Source organism: Melanerpes formicivorus, unplaced genomic scaffold (genome assembly GCF_026170545.1).
Source record: "Melanerpes formicivorus ecotype bairdi unplaced genomic scaffold, bMelFor1.0.p_v2 SCAF_2, whole genome shotgun sequence".
In the NCBI taxonomy this organism is placed as follows: Eukaryota; Metazoa; Chordata; class Aves; order Piciformes; family Picidae; genus Melanerpes; species Melanerpes formicivorus.
In genome coordinates, this window is record NW_027142354.1 from 32,314,735 (window position 1) to 32,330,416 (window position 15,682).

Sequence of the window (15,682 nt, forward strand, 5' to 3'; positions counted from 1 at the left end):
ATTAGCTTGCTGTAAACACTCTAATGAAATCCACAGAGTATGCAATTTAAAAAAATGTCAACTTTATCTATTTCTAATGGCTTCTGATACCAGCAGTGAGATGTAAACATATTTGCCAATAAAAGAATGTACTTCAGGATATGTATTACATTGAAACAGTTTTCAGCAAGAACAAGGGAGGAGATGTCAAATAAAATGAATGTATTCACTGTTGTTGATTGTGACCATTTTAGGCAATGCCTTTAAGAAAGGGACAGTTACTGGAACACTCTGGCTGAATGTTTTGGTGTAATAATGAAAACAGATTCTAAATGAATTTCATTGGTAGAATGCAACTTTAAATTTTAGCTTTAGTTCAGTTTGAATCTCAGTCAGTTCAGTCAGTCTGTTACAGTCTCTTTGAGCAGCTGCTGTCTTTCTTCTGTGCTGGACAGAGTTGACCTTGAACTCACTGAGCTAACCAGGTAAGAAACTAATTCTTGCATATGCTTTGAGCTAACAGAATTTCCTCTTGAATAATTACCTTTTCCTCTTTCTAACCCTTTTTGGGAAAAAAGGGAGGAAGGGGGAGAAGGAGGATTGTGGGGATCCCTCCTCTCTGGAGGAGGGAAAGGTTTTCTGTGTTACATTCTTTGCTGTACATGTCTATATATATTGTAAATACTGTATATATATTCATCTGCACTTCATCTTGCTTGTAAATATAGCTTATCCGTATTTTTACTTCTCTGACTGAGTTAGCCATGGTTTCTTTGTGTGTGAGGGGAGAACTGAACCTCTCACCACCACATTGATCAGTGTAAAATACTATGTATCATAAAATTGAATTTATGTTGAACAAATACATGATGCAAGAAAACTTGTAACAGTTTTAGGCTATGCCTTTAAGAAGAACAGTTACTGAAACACTGTCTGAATGTTTTGGTGTGAAAAGGAAAACAAAAGATAGTTCTAAACAAATTTAATTGGTAGACCAGTGAGAATGCAACTTTAAATTTTAGTTTTAGTTCAGTTTGTCTCAGTCAGTCTGTTTCCAGTCTGCCTGGATGCTGCTTCTCTCTCCGTGCTTGGCTGAACTTCAACTAATGAGATAAGAAACTAATTCTTTTTTTTTCTTCCCTTAGCATACGCTTTTCCCCTTAATAATTACTTTTCTCTCCCTAACCCTTTTTGGGGAAAAAGGGAGGAAGGGGGCTTGGGGGGCAGGAACCTCCTCACTGGAGGAGGGCAGGTTTTCTGTGTTACATTCTTTGCTGTGTGTTTTTGTATATACTGTAAATATTGTATATTGTGTATATATTCATCGCATTTCATCCTGCTTGTAAAATATAGCTCTCTTCCACTTTTGCTTCTCCAGCTGAGTAGAATAGAGTATATGGCAATGCACAATACTGTAACAGGTTAAAGTGCTGTGAACTGGTTAACCTGCCTGTTTCCCCCAACACAGAAAGAAGGGAAAGTAAAATGTGAAAAAAGAAACCTCTAGGCTGAAGTAGTTGAGAAAAAAAAAAAAGTTTAATGCAAGTGTGATAACATAATGCACAATTACCTTAGCCTATTTGCAGAAAAAGCGAAGCAGAAGCCAACAGAAGCTGCCACCCCATCCTTCTCTGTCCAGCTACCATTGCAGCAGAAGAGAGCCAATATCCAACACTCTGGTACCCAAAATCAGTAACCAGAACAGGAAGCTTTTAATGTTACAATCTGAACTGCAAACCCCATAATACTTTGCTTCAGCCAGAACTCATTTTGAAGCTGGCACACATCAGCAGCATGGCTTTGAATAACAGCAGCAAATCTGAATTCAACCCGTGACAGAGTATAGCAATTTGCTCTAGGAAGTGTTGGATACCTACTAAAAGCAGGTAATATTCTGAAAAAAAGGTTAGTTCTGGTGCAAATTTTCAACTTCACATATGACAGGTACCTCTGCTGAAAATTTGCATCCACTTAAAAGCAGGAATCAAATGCTAAAAGAAAAAAGTGGTTTTGAGACTAGAGAGACTTGCCAAGCTCCTAAAGCATGCTTTTGCATGCAATAACATAATGTGAAGTTTTTCAGGGTACACCAAGATACCACTTTAAAGAAAGTGCCTTCCACCACTAATTATTGTTGGGAAGCTGTTTCCAACTCTTGCCACTCTGATTGTTACACTGCTGAAGTGTACTCAAGGCTATTTTATGCTTTTTTTTCTAGTATTAGAAGTGACTTGTAATTTCAAGATCTTATTTTCTTTCCTGAAACCACGCTTTGAAGAAATCCTCTCTATTTCCTCTAATATTATGGCAGACATTTTGAAGTAGGCATTTGTGTGGTTTGGTTTTTTTTTGGTTTTTTTTTTTTTTTTTTTTAAAGGCTAGTGTTAGTTATCACAAGAATAAATTATCTGTGAACAAAGCTCCCACCTAAATTAGGATTTAATCCATTCCATTAGCCACACTACCACTCTTCTTTACAGGGCACTTCTTCCCAGAGAAATTACATGAGCAGAGAGGATCTTGTTCCACAAGCTAGAATCACCATTTGTCTTTTCTTGGGAATTCCAGTTCGCAAAACACACCAATCTGTAGGCTTTTTAAGACAAAATTGCATTACTTCAAAAGCATGTGTTTATAGGAACCTAAAGCCCCTCTGATCCACCCTCTGTTTCTCACCTAATCCAGGACAGTACTACCATATTGCAGAGCCATCATAACTGTTACTGCAACATCATGTTCTATAATACAGGTCACATTTGAGTAAAAGCTAAACAGCAGACATTAAAACAGGTAAGGACTCAAGTGTGCCAAACACAAAGACCAGGCCATTTGTTTCTCACAATATGCAGTTAAACAGAAGGTTTTCTTTTACTTTCTTACCCTAAGCGTAAGTCTTATCAGACAGACATGCCTTAACAGATACTTAATTGAATCTTTCCCTTGACTGGATGCTTACTTATATAAATAGTTAACAGTATTGTTAAGTAGCTTAGAACAGTGCCAGTAAGTCATGTTACTTTTAAGTCCAAAATAATTTTGTTTTCTAGTGATGTTCAACCACAGAAACAGGTAGTATACCTACATCCAAAGAAGACTCCATATCACAGGATAGCATTCAAGCAGCCTTGCAATGCACACTATTTGACTGAAGATAAAACTTTTCTGAGTTAATGAGGCAGTAGTACATTCATAATGTAAAGTACAGTTTAAAAGAGATACAGCTTGTAGAATTTGCCCATGCATTATAGTCCAATGACATAGTTCAGTTATAAGTAGTTTATAATTCTCGGTTTAAAGAATATGCAAGAAGCAATGAAACAGATCCAAAGATCTGTTACTTTGTTAACGTTCTACAGCTGTTGGGTTTAATATTTTTATTTCTATTTCCCAAGCAAATTCTGCTGTATTCCACAGTAATTCCAGAAAAAAATGTTAGATTTAAAAAAATCAGTTTTATGCAAACTAGAAGTTTATTATACCGCTGAAGTCACAATATAGAAGAACATTCTTTATCTTATACCTAAGAAACCTCTGAAAGTTCAGCTCAAACTAACAGCAGTTGTCTCTAAGAGAAAAAGAGATCACACAAAAATGCAATTGTGTAAAGGACACAGAAGCAAGAGTAAAGTGAGGGAAGGCAAACATAACACATAAATGAGGTCCAAATGTTCTTGACATTTAGCCTGACACTTTTCAAACCCTAATAAAGAAGAGTTACGAACACAGACAGAAGCTTTACAATATATGCACTTTCTTAACTTCTGCATTTGACTAATAAGTCACTGTGCGACCTTTACCATGTCTAGTACAGCATTTCCAATCCACTTGCAGTGAAATGAATGAGATTGGAACAGTTCCAGCTGCAGAGGAACTCCCATGTATTACCTGTCACTTGTATCCAAAGTCACTGCAGCATAGATCCTCTGTTTAAAAACAGGAGATGTGTGTTTGGCAGTACTTTCCATGTACAATAGATACCCTGATGTTTGGCCAACTGAGCATCCACTTTGCTGGTATTCATAACAGCCAGAACTCAGAACATCCAGAGCACTTCACCTCACAGACTCCTCCATAACATTACTGTGCACATAGAGAAGAAAACACTGTTGATGCTGTCATCCACAGACTAGTCATTAGCAGTGATATTTTAAGATCTTTTTGAGTCTTTGTAACTTATTTTTGTACATGGTAATAAAGCGATTCATAGTCACAGAATGGTTTAGGTTGGAAGAGACCTTCAAGATTATCTAGTTTCAAACCCCTTGCCATAGACAGGGACATCTACCATCAGACCAGGTTCTTCAAGGCCTCATCCAACCTGACCTTGAACACCTCCAGGGAGGGAGCATCTATGACCTCCCTGGGCAACCTGTTCCAATATCTCACCACCCTTACCTATAGAATTTCTTTCTATAAATCTACCCTCCTCAAGCCATTCCTTTTCATCATAACACAGTGAGCCCTCCTAAAAGTCCCTTCCCAGCTTTCTAGTAGGTCCTCTTCAGGTACTGGAAGGCCACTACAAGGTCTTCCAAGAGCCGCCTTTTCCCCAGACTGAACAGTCCCAACTCTTGCAGCCTGTTCCCCATAAGGGAGGTGTTCCAGCCCTCTGATTATCTCTGTGGCTTGCCTCTGGACCCACTCCAGCAGCTTGAACAGAATAGAATTAACCAGGTTGGAAAAGACCTTTGAGATCATCAAGTCCAACCTATCACCCAACACCATCTAATCAACTAAACCATGGCACCAAGCACCCCATCCAGTCTCTTCCTAAACACCTCCAGCAACGGTGACTCCACCACCTCCTTGGGCAGTGCATTCCAATGGCCAATCACTCTATGAAGAACTTCGTCCTCACTTCCAGCCTAAACCTCTCCTGGCACAGTTTGAGACTGTGTCCTCTTATTCTGGTGCTGATTGCCTGGGAGAAGAGACCAACTTCTACCTGGCTACAACCTCCCTTCAGGTAGTTGTAGAGAGCAATAAGGTCTCCTCTTCTGCAGGCTAAGCAACCCCAGCTCCCTCAGCCTCTCCTCATAGGGCTTGTGCTCCAAACCCCTCACCAGTTTTGTTGCCCTTCTCTGGACATATTTAGTAACAGGACCAGTAGATAGTGGTTAGGAGAAGAATGACCCTTCTGCAATCCAGGAACATGGTCAGTGACCTGCTGCACCACAGAGATATGAGCCTGTGGGACCAGATGGAATGTTTTCTATAAGTTTACAGACCAGCTGAGAGAATTGTGGTTGTTTAGTTTGGAGAAAAGGAGGCTGAGGGGGGCACTTTATTGCTCTCTACAACTGTAGAAAGGTGGGGGTTGGTCTGTTCAACCAAGTGACAAGTGATAAAACAAGAGGAAGTGGCCTCAAGTTGTGCCAAGGGAAACTTGGACTGGATATTAGGAAAATCTTATTTACTGAAAGGGTTATCAGGCATTGGAATGGCTTGCCCAAGGAAGTGGTGGAGTCCCCATCCCTGGAGTTGTTTAGGAGTTGTGTAGACACAGTGCTGAGAGATATGGTTTAGTCAAAGACTTGTCAGTGTTAGGCTAATAATTGGACTCTATGATCTTAAAGGTATTTTCCAATCTAGGCAATTCTGTGATATTGGCTCCCAAATATACCTTGAGTATTTTCAATATTCTTGGAAGAGAAAGGATGTTTTTCATTCCCCTTTAAGTGAAGCGGATATTCTACCTGTAGAAGTGATTCATTTCTGTCTTTTACATTTTTAACATAATATTTGTTTCCTTTTGTGCAACAGAAGGTCAAAATCTATCTAGCCTTCAAACACTTTTAAAAATCACTATGGAGAAGTTTATAGTCTGTATTATTTCTCAGTTGTCATTGCCAGATGATCTAAGAAATCACACATCTCTTACCATTAACAAATCAAACCAACCAAATACCAAGGAGAATGAGAGATGACATGACCATCCATGTTATCATACATGCCAATACATTAGCAGGGAGAAAGGGTGAGATTTGTACTTAAGTAAATTAGAGTAATGAAGATAGTTCAGGTGAAGAAAGGGGGAGGGATCTCACACACAACCTGTGTGAAAAACATACCTCTAATTCAGCTTCATGGTTCTCAAAGTGATATCCCAAAACCAGAATTTGATTCTCCTTAGTTTACTTTCTCTCTCAAGCCTGTTTTTCTGTCCTACTCTTAAGCCTTCCTTTTGGCTTCACAATGCTGGGACCTCCAAATCTATTGTGCACAAGAGCTATTAAGTTTCCTGCTACATGAGGTTTCTTTACATCTTGGGCCAATGGACCAGTATTACCAGTGATGTATGTAAGCCATTTCTGGGTGACTTGCTTTGCAATTTTGGTGTAAGTGGGGACAATGCATTAACAAAATACACCTAAACAGGTTGGGTTGTGCAATACTGGGATGCTAAACTTTATTGGGTGTCTAGCACCATAAAATGCATTTTATAGTCATTCTGCATATGTTTGGCTTCCCCTCCTCATACTTGAAGTATCAGGACTATTCTCCACTGACTTCAGTGAGATTTCTGTGCTGTAAGATACTCTTTATAGTAAAGAGTGTTGACAAAAACTAGAACACAGGGTTCAATAACCAATAAAAGATTAAAAAAAATAATTCAGAATATAGTAGAAAAGTTTGCCCTCTGTTTCAGTCAAAAGAATCAGCACATATGTTATTAATTTAATATTTTTTCCGTTGAAAATAGAACCACCAGGAATGTTTGAATGGCAAAGCACACAGAAATGCTCCACCTCTTTTGAACAGGAAAAAATCAAAGATACAGTGCAGTGTTTACTGTTGTGTGATCCAAAGGGGCAAGAGGATCTAGGAAAAAATATTTTTCTGTGATGATGACCTGAGAATATAATATTCACATTTCATGTTTGCCTTGAAGAAAAACAGGCAGCTTCGCAGGGAGAATTTTATAGCACATTCATCTTTTCACTAGCACTAATTTTAATATGCAGCCCAAACTGATCGCCTAGAAATGCTTTTGTTGCGGAAAAAGTTTGTATTGAGAGCAGAAAGCCCGGATGAAATTCATGCTGAGTCTAAGATGAACTATGAAACACCCTTAAATCATATGTAGCACCACAATGTAAAGTATGTAGCCCTTCTGGCAATGTCCTGCCTTTGAGAGCAGAACTAGAAACACCAGAAATAGTTTCATTTTCCAAACTTATCACTGTGATTATTGCTTCTAGCTTGCAGAAGTCACAGAATCACCAAGGTTGGAAGAGACCTCAAAGATCCTCAACTCCAACCTGTCAATGCAACAATTAAAATTAAAGGCAATATGATAATCACTCTCCAGGGCTACATTAAGATGCAGCAAATAAAGCACACAAAAATAGATCCCCAGAACCCCTGGGAAGGAGATATTTTCTGGTTCATACAATCAATTTTAAGAAAATTTAGAAATATATAAAGTAGTAAGCAATCACATTTTGAAAATAGTATGTAAGGAAAGGAGCTTAAAAAGGCCTATTAAGATTGTATCTTAGCACAATAAGAACATGAAGCAACATAAGAATGTAGGTAATTAAGGATAATAAGGGAATTTAACAGTGTTAATATTAGTAAAAGATTGCAAGAAACATTGGAAGCCTGATGGAGTAGTTGTATTACTGAGCAGAATGAAGATACAGATTATTTCTTCTCTGTGGTTAATGATTTATCTTCAATCATGCTGTTTCTATTTCCTTAAACAGCCTATGATTCCATAAAACAGCTTAGCTTTCTCTTAAATGGCCTTCAAGTGCAAATGTGCACTAACATTTTTGCTGTTTTTTTCCCTCCTGGGCCTAATTCAAACAAAGTAGATGTTCTTTTAAAACAAAGTTCTGTTCAATTGTTGGTTTTGTTTAGCTGTAAACCAAAACCTGTGTATATGAATGTATACATGATGTGAATAAAAGCAGACTTAAGAGAACAAACTATTGATGACAACACATTTTTTGCAAGGTAGTTGAACAGTTCAGCTAAAACTGTTAGGCTTGTATAAAACAACTCCTTTTACTCTCACTGACCAAACGGTTTCTCTTCCCTTTCTTTAGTACGAAGGTATAGCGTTGCAGAATAAACATTTGAACATTCTTATCTAAGGCAGAATCATCATATCCTACAGAATGAGAACCAGGAAACACATGTCATGAAGTCATTACAATGTGAACTGCTTGACCTGCTGTTCTCAAGTGGAGAGGGGCTGGTGGGAGATGTGATGGCAGGGGGCTGTCTAGGGTGCAGTAAACATGAAATGGCAGAGTTTTGGGTGTGCAGGGAAGTGGGGAGAAGCAGCAACAGAACCTACCACCACCACCCTGCTTCATCTTCCCAAAGCAGCTCCCACTCCCTCTAGCCCACCTCCCACCCTGCCTAAACAGCTTCTGCTCCTTCACCACAACCATTTTTGCACCCATCCCAGAGCCAGGAACAAGACCCTCAACCAGCCAAGATACCACACAACAGAGCTCAGCTGCAGTAAGGAGGCTCAGCCAGCACCTGTGGATGATACTGGAAGAGTCATCAATCCTATTCCTACCTAACCAGGGGGCCACCAGGCCCCCCGGCCTTTGTTGTCACCACCACCATCACCCAGTGTGCATCATGGGCACTCACCAGTGATGAGAGGAGGATCCCTCAGCCCAGATGGGCTCAGCTTGGGGCTTCTGCCCTTCCTGGGTGAGATTAAAAAGGGAGGGGAGTGGGTGGGGAGGGCCAAGTGGTCACACCTGGGGTGGGAGGAAACTCCATCAGAGCCCAGGTGCTCTGGGATTTGAGGGGGAAAAGGGGGAGGGGAGGAAGGGGCAGATATGGTAAGAAAGGGGAGGTGGTGGTGAAAGAAGGGGGTTTTAAAATACCTTTATTTTCCATAAATCTTTCATAATGTACAACTGCAGTTCATGGTTTGTTTTGCCTCCATGCAAAAAGAACAAACCCACCAATACTTCATAAAATAAAGCTCAATGGTAGATACTACAATGAAATCTTTCCCTAATTATCATTTTGCTGGGCAGAAAAATCTGTGCTTTTCAGATCAAGAAGTTTTAACCAAAAAAAAAAAAAAAAAATAGTTCTGCAAGAGTTAATTTTTCCCCTGGACACCAGCAGACAACACCAGGATGATTGAGGGACTGGAGCACTGCCCTGTGAGGCGGGCTGAGAGCTTTTTAGTCTGGAAAGGAGAAGACTCAGAGGGAATTTAATAAATGTTTATAAATATCCGATGGATGGGTGTCACTTGCACTCTGTGATAGGACAAGGGGCAATGGATTTAAACTACAGTACAGGAGGTTCCACGTCAACATGAGGAGGAACTTCTTCAGTGTGAGGGTCACAAAGCACTGGAGCAAGCTGCCCAGAGAGATTGTGGAGTCTCCTTCTCTGGAGACTTTCAAGACCCATCTGGATGTGTTCCTGTGCCACCTGTGCTGGATTCTATGGTCTTGCTCTGACAGGGGAGTTGGACTTGATGATCTTCAAAGGTCTCTTCCAACCCCTAATGTCCTGTGATCATTTTGTGTATCACTTTTGTTGAAATATTAGTGTTATAAATATCTAACAATAACAATAAAAAGCACAAAACTTTCTTGCAATCCCATTCATGAAACCCTTGATATCCTTCTTATGCTGAGGGCACCAGCACTGGGTGCAGTACTCCAGGTGGGGTCTCATGAGAGCAGGGTAGAGGGGGAGAATCACATCCTCACCCTGTTGGTCACAGTTCTTTAGAGGCAGCTCTGGATATGGTTGGTCTCTGGTCTTCAAGTGCACATTGCTTGCTCATGTCAATTTTTTTCACCAACCAATACCCTCAAGTCTTTCTCCTCTAGACTGCTCTTGAGCCATTCCTCACCCAGTCTATATTTGTGCTTGGAAAAATTCAATATTCACTGCACACAGTAGCAGAGGTTATCTGTTTCCATAAAAAATTTAATATCAACTAAAGAATAAGCCTGCCTGCAGAACACAGCATTGGGCCTGAGCTGTAGAATCAGAATGAGGTTGCTTTTTTCAGTTATACAGTTGTCAGTCAGAGGTAGACCTAATAAAAACACTGGTTTCACATTTTAGCAAATTTCTGTGAGAACAGAATCTAACAACCACAAAATGTCATGCTTTCTTACATCAACTCAGCTGCTAGTTCGTCAAATATAACATGACCTCCTTTAGCCATTAAGAGGGAGCATCAACAATGTGTTACATTCAGATATTCAATGAAATCTTCTATGCTCTCTGGGTACATTTACAGAGTTATTTCTAGATTGAGAGAACATGACAGGTATAAAGACAATATTCACCCTTACTGCAGCTGCTTGCTCATGCATTTGCACTCTTGGGACTTATGCACAGTACCCTTGCAGAGACTTAGTCTTTGATCATGAGGACATGTCTGTGTGTCTCAGGATACCAGTCTCTCTAGGGCACCCAGTTAGAGGTCTACAAAACCAGATGATGTGCTGCTTCCCAGAAAATTGTATAAAACAATATGGATCTCAGGGACAAACAGATTCTGATACTTTGTCACATATGTAGAATCACACTACACTACACTAAGTATGGAAAAGCATAGGAGCTCAGCTCAGAGGAAGAGGCAATGTGCATCAATGTCAGATGCTCCATTGGAGGGCCAGTTCTGACAGGAATCAACCTGGCATCGATAGCTGACTATAACCAACCTGATCTAGGTTTAACCAGACAGTTGGGGGCAGCTTAGAGAGGAAAAAAATATTTATCAACATGCTCCTACTTTGTAGGAGCTACTGTCTTGGTCCAGAGAGGGAAAAAGACTCAGTTCTTTTGAATATTCCCGTGTTATGAAATTAGAGGCACAAATGAGGCCAAAATATCAACAGCTAGACTATTTATTGCATAAATAAAGTGGAAGGATCAGAAGGAGAGAGAGAGAGAATAGAGAGGGAGAGAAAGAGGGAGAGAGAAGAGGGAGAGAGAAGAGGAAAGGAGTTATATTACCACACCCCTCATCCCCCAAGACAGTTTGGGTCTGTGGAGGAAGGATGCTGCAGCTTTAGCTGTAGAGGAGAGGTCATTCTTGTTGGCTGTGCCATCCTCTGAGCAGCCTCTTCAGCTCCATGAGTTGTAGCAGGCAGAACTTAGGACATGGAGAGAGGGTTCCTCTTGGTCGGCTTCTTCCAGGCTATCGTGGTTTGGGAGACCAATTCTCCCACCACAGGCAAAGAAAGACTCAGACAAAAGGGATTGCAAAAAATGGGTGGAAAGTTTAAATGGAAAAAAAACAATGAGAATTTTAGGGAAAACCACAAGCACCGTGACAAAGAGAGAGAGATCCCAGAACATACCCAAGAATGTCCCGTCCCCACCTGGGGGTACACCCAAAATGCCCCCAGGGCTCTGTCTTCCCCCCCCCCCAGCTTTGGGCCTGGGCAGGCCCAAGGGAGGCAGCTCACGCCATTTTACCTAGGCATCTGTGAGGGACAAAAGAGGAAATAAGGACCCCACGTGGATGTTTCATAGAGGAGCAGGGAATAATGGGTGAAATTCCTAGTTTCCTGTGACCACCCACTGGGCTGGACCCTCCCAGGTGTGGCCTGTGCAGTGGCATCTGGGACGGCACCCAGCCTAAACCACCACACAGGCTACATGGTGATGTCTCTGTCATTTTTTCTGTCCTGGTATTCTCTGTTTTTCTTCAGAGCAGTATTGCCCCAGGCTTTTCCTTCTCAGGTGTTTTCCTCCTCAGGGGCATTGTCCAGGTCTTTTCATTCTGTGTTTTCCTTCTCCTGAGCCAGTAGTTGCTCAGATCTTTTATACTGTTTTTAGGTATGTATATTCCAGAGAGTATTGATAGCATTGGCTTCTGCTCATTATTATTTCCAGGACAGCTGCAGTCTGGTGAGTAATCTTTATCTATGCACCTTCCTGAGAGTCATTCCAGTGGCATCTGCCCAATACACATCAGCTATTTTCTGGGCCAGCAACAAAGGCAATTTTATCTTTGTTGAATCACATCAAGAGAGACAAGATTTAGTCTCTCACAGCTACCCAAGATGCTATCTGTCCAAAATTTCTTATTAAGGGAAGCCCCAGCATCTTTATGAGAAAGAATTCTGATAATTTGTTTCCTATTTCTATGATAGATTCTTCTTTTTTTAAAAGAAAAGAAATCTCATGGGTTTGTTTATCTTTATTCTGTTGCTATAATGAATATCGCACCAAAGTCAGTGAAACCACTTTCTCTCTCAGAGGAGTTTAATGGCTTTGAGAGGATCTTTGGGAAATGGGAGATACCTATAAAACTCCTGAAGAGTGTGCATAGAGCAGGTTCAGTGTTGTGGGTTTAAGTTCACCCCGACAAATTGGAAATTTACCTGCTTTTCCCCCTGGAGTAAATTTAACACACTTTACTGAGAATTTTGGAAGTAAATAAAATTATAAAATGCAATAAACATATACAAAATATATTTACATGTATTTACAGCTCAACAACAGCACCAGACCACAAAGGACCCAGAAAGAACTGTATCACAGTCAGCCTGCTGTATTTCTTTCCTCTCTACTTCAACCCCCTTGTATCTCACCAGCCAAAAGAAGAGAAGAGCCAGTTGGCATGCAAGGTCAGAAGGATAATAGAGAGCAACCAGAAGCAAAGCAGAAAGCAGCCCCAAAGAAGAAGGAAAACAACCCTGTACTGCAAATATGAGAAACTCTGCCTAACAATTGAATGAGATAAATTTATCTTTTATTATTCTGCCCAGCCTCTAAAGGCTGTCCATCTCTAGACTGCAAAACCTCTGGAAATAAAAACCAAAACAACAAACAAACAAACAAACAAACCAATCACCATGAGGCATAGCCTTAAAACTGTAACACCCAGATATGTATTCAACCAAATCTTCATGTGGGTCTCTGCTTATTTTCATGAGCATGAAAATGATATCATCCACAATTATCATATAAATAAATACCTTGTGACATTTGCTGCAACCAGATTATTTTTTTCTTGAGAAAAAATTGTCTCACTGGGTTTATTGAGTTAATGACAAAGGAGTAGGCTGCTTCTGCCTGTGGGGCAGCTTTTAAAATTATCAAAGTCCGGGTAGCTTTCTGGTTCTAGTTTAGAGCAGTTTAGTATGGATTCTCAAGCATATTTAATAGGGTGCCTTGGCTCTATGTGTCCCGGGTTGAGGGGAAGGCCTCAGCCTTCTTCCCCCCTGTAAGTGAAGGGAGAAAAAAAAATAAAAGGAAACCACAGCCGGATAAGCAAAAGGAATGTGCTGTATTTACAAGCGGGGCTGCAGGATATATGTATATACACAATTTACAGTATTTACAATATATACACAGGAATATACAGCAAAGTAACACAGGAATGAGATTCCCCTCCCCCGCCAGGAGGAGGGCTCCCCCTGTACCCCCTTCTCTCCCCTTTTTCCCCAGAGAGGGTTAGAAAGAGAGAAAAAAAGAGCAGTTGTTAATTAAAAGCAGTTATAGTTAGAGCAAATGTGTTAGTAGATTTTTTGCAGGCCTCACGGTTATCAGCTCCAAGGTCAGTCTGGCAGAAAGCCCAGAAGCCGCAAGCTGCGAAAGAAGGGGGAAAAAGTGCAAAAACTGCCCAAAATCTCTGCCGGACTCAGAGCTTAAAGTTGCTTTCTACCAATCCACCAATGAAACTCCTTTAGACCTGTCCTTTGTTTATAAAACATTGTTACAGTTTGAGCTGGGTGCCCCCCTGCAATGTTTACTTCCGGTGTCCAGAGGTCCAGCCCAGAGGGGTGGACACAGGAAATTATGTAGTATTTCCTACCACAATTCTCTGCACCACTATAAGATGCAGTGTGGAGTCTAGCACGCTCTCTTCTCTTCCTCCTCCGTCAGCCGGTAACTGGGGGAGATGTCTCCTGGCTTTGGGCCTGGCTTTGGGCCTAAGGCCATGGGGGGATGGGCAGTCTCAGATCTGGCCAGCTGAGACTAGCCTAGCAGTGGGAGGGGGAAGAAGGAGCCCTGGGGGTCTTGGGTGTACCCTCAGGTGGGGATGGGATCTCTCTGGGTCTGTTTTGGGATCTTTCTTTGTCACTGCGCTTTTGGCTTTCTGTAAATGTTCACTGCTTTCTATTTAAACTTTCCATCACTTTTGCAATCCGTTTGTCTGAGTGTTTATTGTTGCCAGTGGTGGGAAAGGGGGCTGCCTCAACCCAGCACAAACATTCAGTCACAGTGTCCCTTTCTTAAAGGCACAGACTCAAACAGTCACACTATGAAAGGCCTATGTTATCTAAACACAGGTGTTCCACTTGTCAAACACAAGACTAAACCGCAGCTAGTGTGATATAAGTGGGCTTTGACACCTCAGCTGCAAGCCACTTGAGCATGTTTATGATCCTCCTTGACAATCTTCCATTGTTTTCCCACACAATTAAAAATTTTCCTACCTACAGAGGCATCAAAATGTATTTTTCTAAATGGGATGTGGATTCTTTGTATCATGAATGGAAAGTTCTTACCTTTCGTATAACTATTTCCCATTTTAGTGTCACTAGTTTTGTTCAGCAACCAGCAGAAATTCCTGGGCAATCCTGATGACCACTGTAGTGAGAACAACATACCTTCTCATATTGAAAGGGAAAGAGAGAAAAACACAAAATACGTTTAATTGTTTGCTTCTCTGTTGTTTCACTCGTGTTATAATGTTCATCTCTCATAATGTTCACTCTCTCATTTGCTTTAACTAAAAGGCTAAAGCAAAGGCTTTCTCAAGAGGTAGAACAGGGCAATCTACTTAGTAAGTATAAATTATTATTTTTAAGGGCTTTTCTATCTTCAAAACAAATTGCCATAATAGATTGACTTTATTACTTTCAATTGGAGCTTTCAACATTCTAATGAAATTACAGCTATAGGCAAATAAATATGTCCTAAGTGATCTAACGAGCTTTTTCCCTTGTGCTTGCTGTGTCAGTTTAGTCTGTGACACAGGGTGAGAGTACATTTAACAGAAAAGCAGTTACTTCTTCCCCTGAGCATAGCATCTATTTTATAGTTTGCTTGTTCCCAGTTGCCTTCCTTATTCCTTATATTGTTTACGGTATGTGTCTATCCCCTTGCAATAAATTTATAACACAACCCAAAACCTTAAAGTTAGCATCCAAACATCTGCAAATAGTAATAAGATACTCAACCCCACTGTTACAGAACATCCAGTTTAAGACTCTTACAGACTGTAAGCCCACATATTTCAACTGGAGCTACAGATTCCAACGTCTCTGAAGAATTAGGGAAAAGGCATCTTGAGCAAATTACACAGAAATTTAGACATCTCAGATTTGTGACCCAAAAGAAAGTGATACAATAAGATTTTTAGAGGGCATCTATATTGTTATTGGATGAAACAAGTGATCCATATTTATACTGGGTGTCATTGTACTGAATTCAGTGGCCCTATATCAGCTCTGAATTTGACAGGCAACCTCACATGCCGCTTAGAAAATAAAAATGTTTGTACTGAAGCTTTTGCAACATCTGATGGCTGTGAACTGTTCACTGAAGACATGAACTGTGCATAGTAAGACTTCTCTCTAAACCACACAGATGTTTCAAAACATAATATACCACATACCAAAACATACTATAGAGTCCTTTTAATGGAAAAGAAACGCTAGAGAAAATATTTAGTAATCTAAAGAGTAGCTGAATTATTTGCTCCTCTTGCATAGCAAGAAAATGGAAC

The 15,682-nt window shown here is 40.5% G+C and overlaps 1 long non-coding RNA gene across 1 annotated transcript; it reads left to right on the forward strand.

The window, feature by feature from the left end:
- Nucleotides 1–294: 294 nt before the first annotated feature.
- On the forward strand, nt 295–13,243 carry LOC137449670 (uncharacterized). The gene is made up of 4 exons (XR_010989440.1): nt 295–464; nt 8,402–8,658; nt 11,779–11,850; nt 12,437–13,243. It is a non-coding gene; the product is annotated as an uncharacterized lncRNA (long non-coding RNA).
- Nucleotides 13,244–15,682: the final 2,439 nt, after the last annotated feature.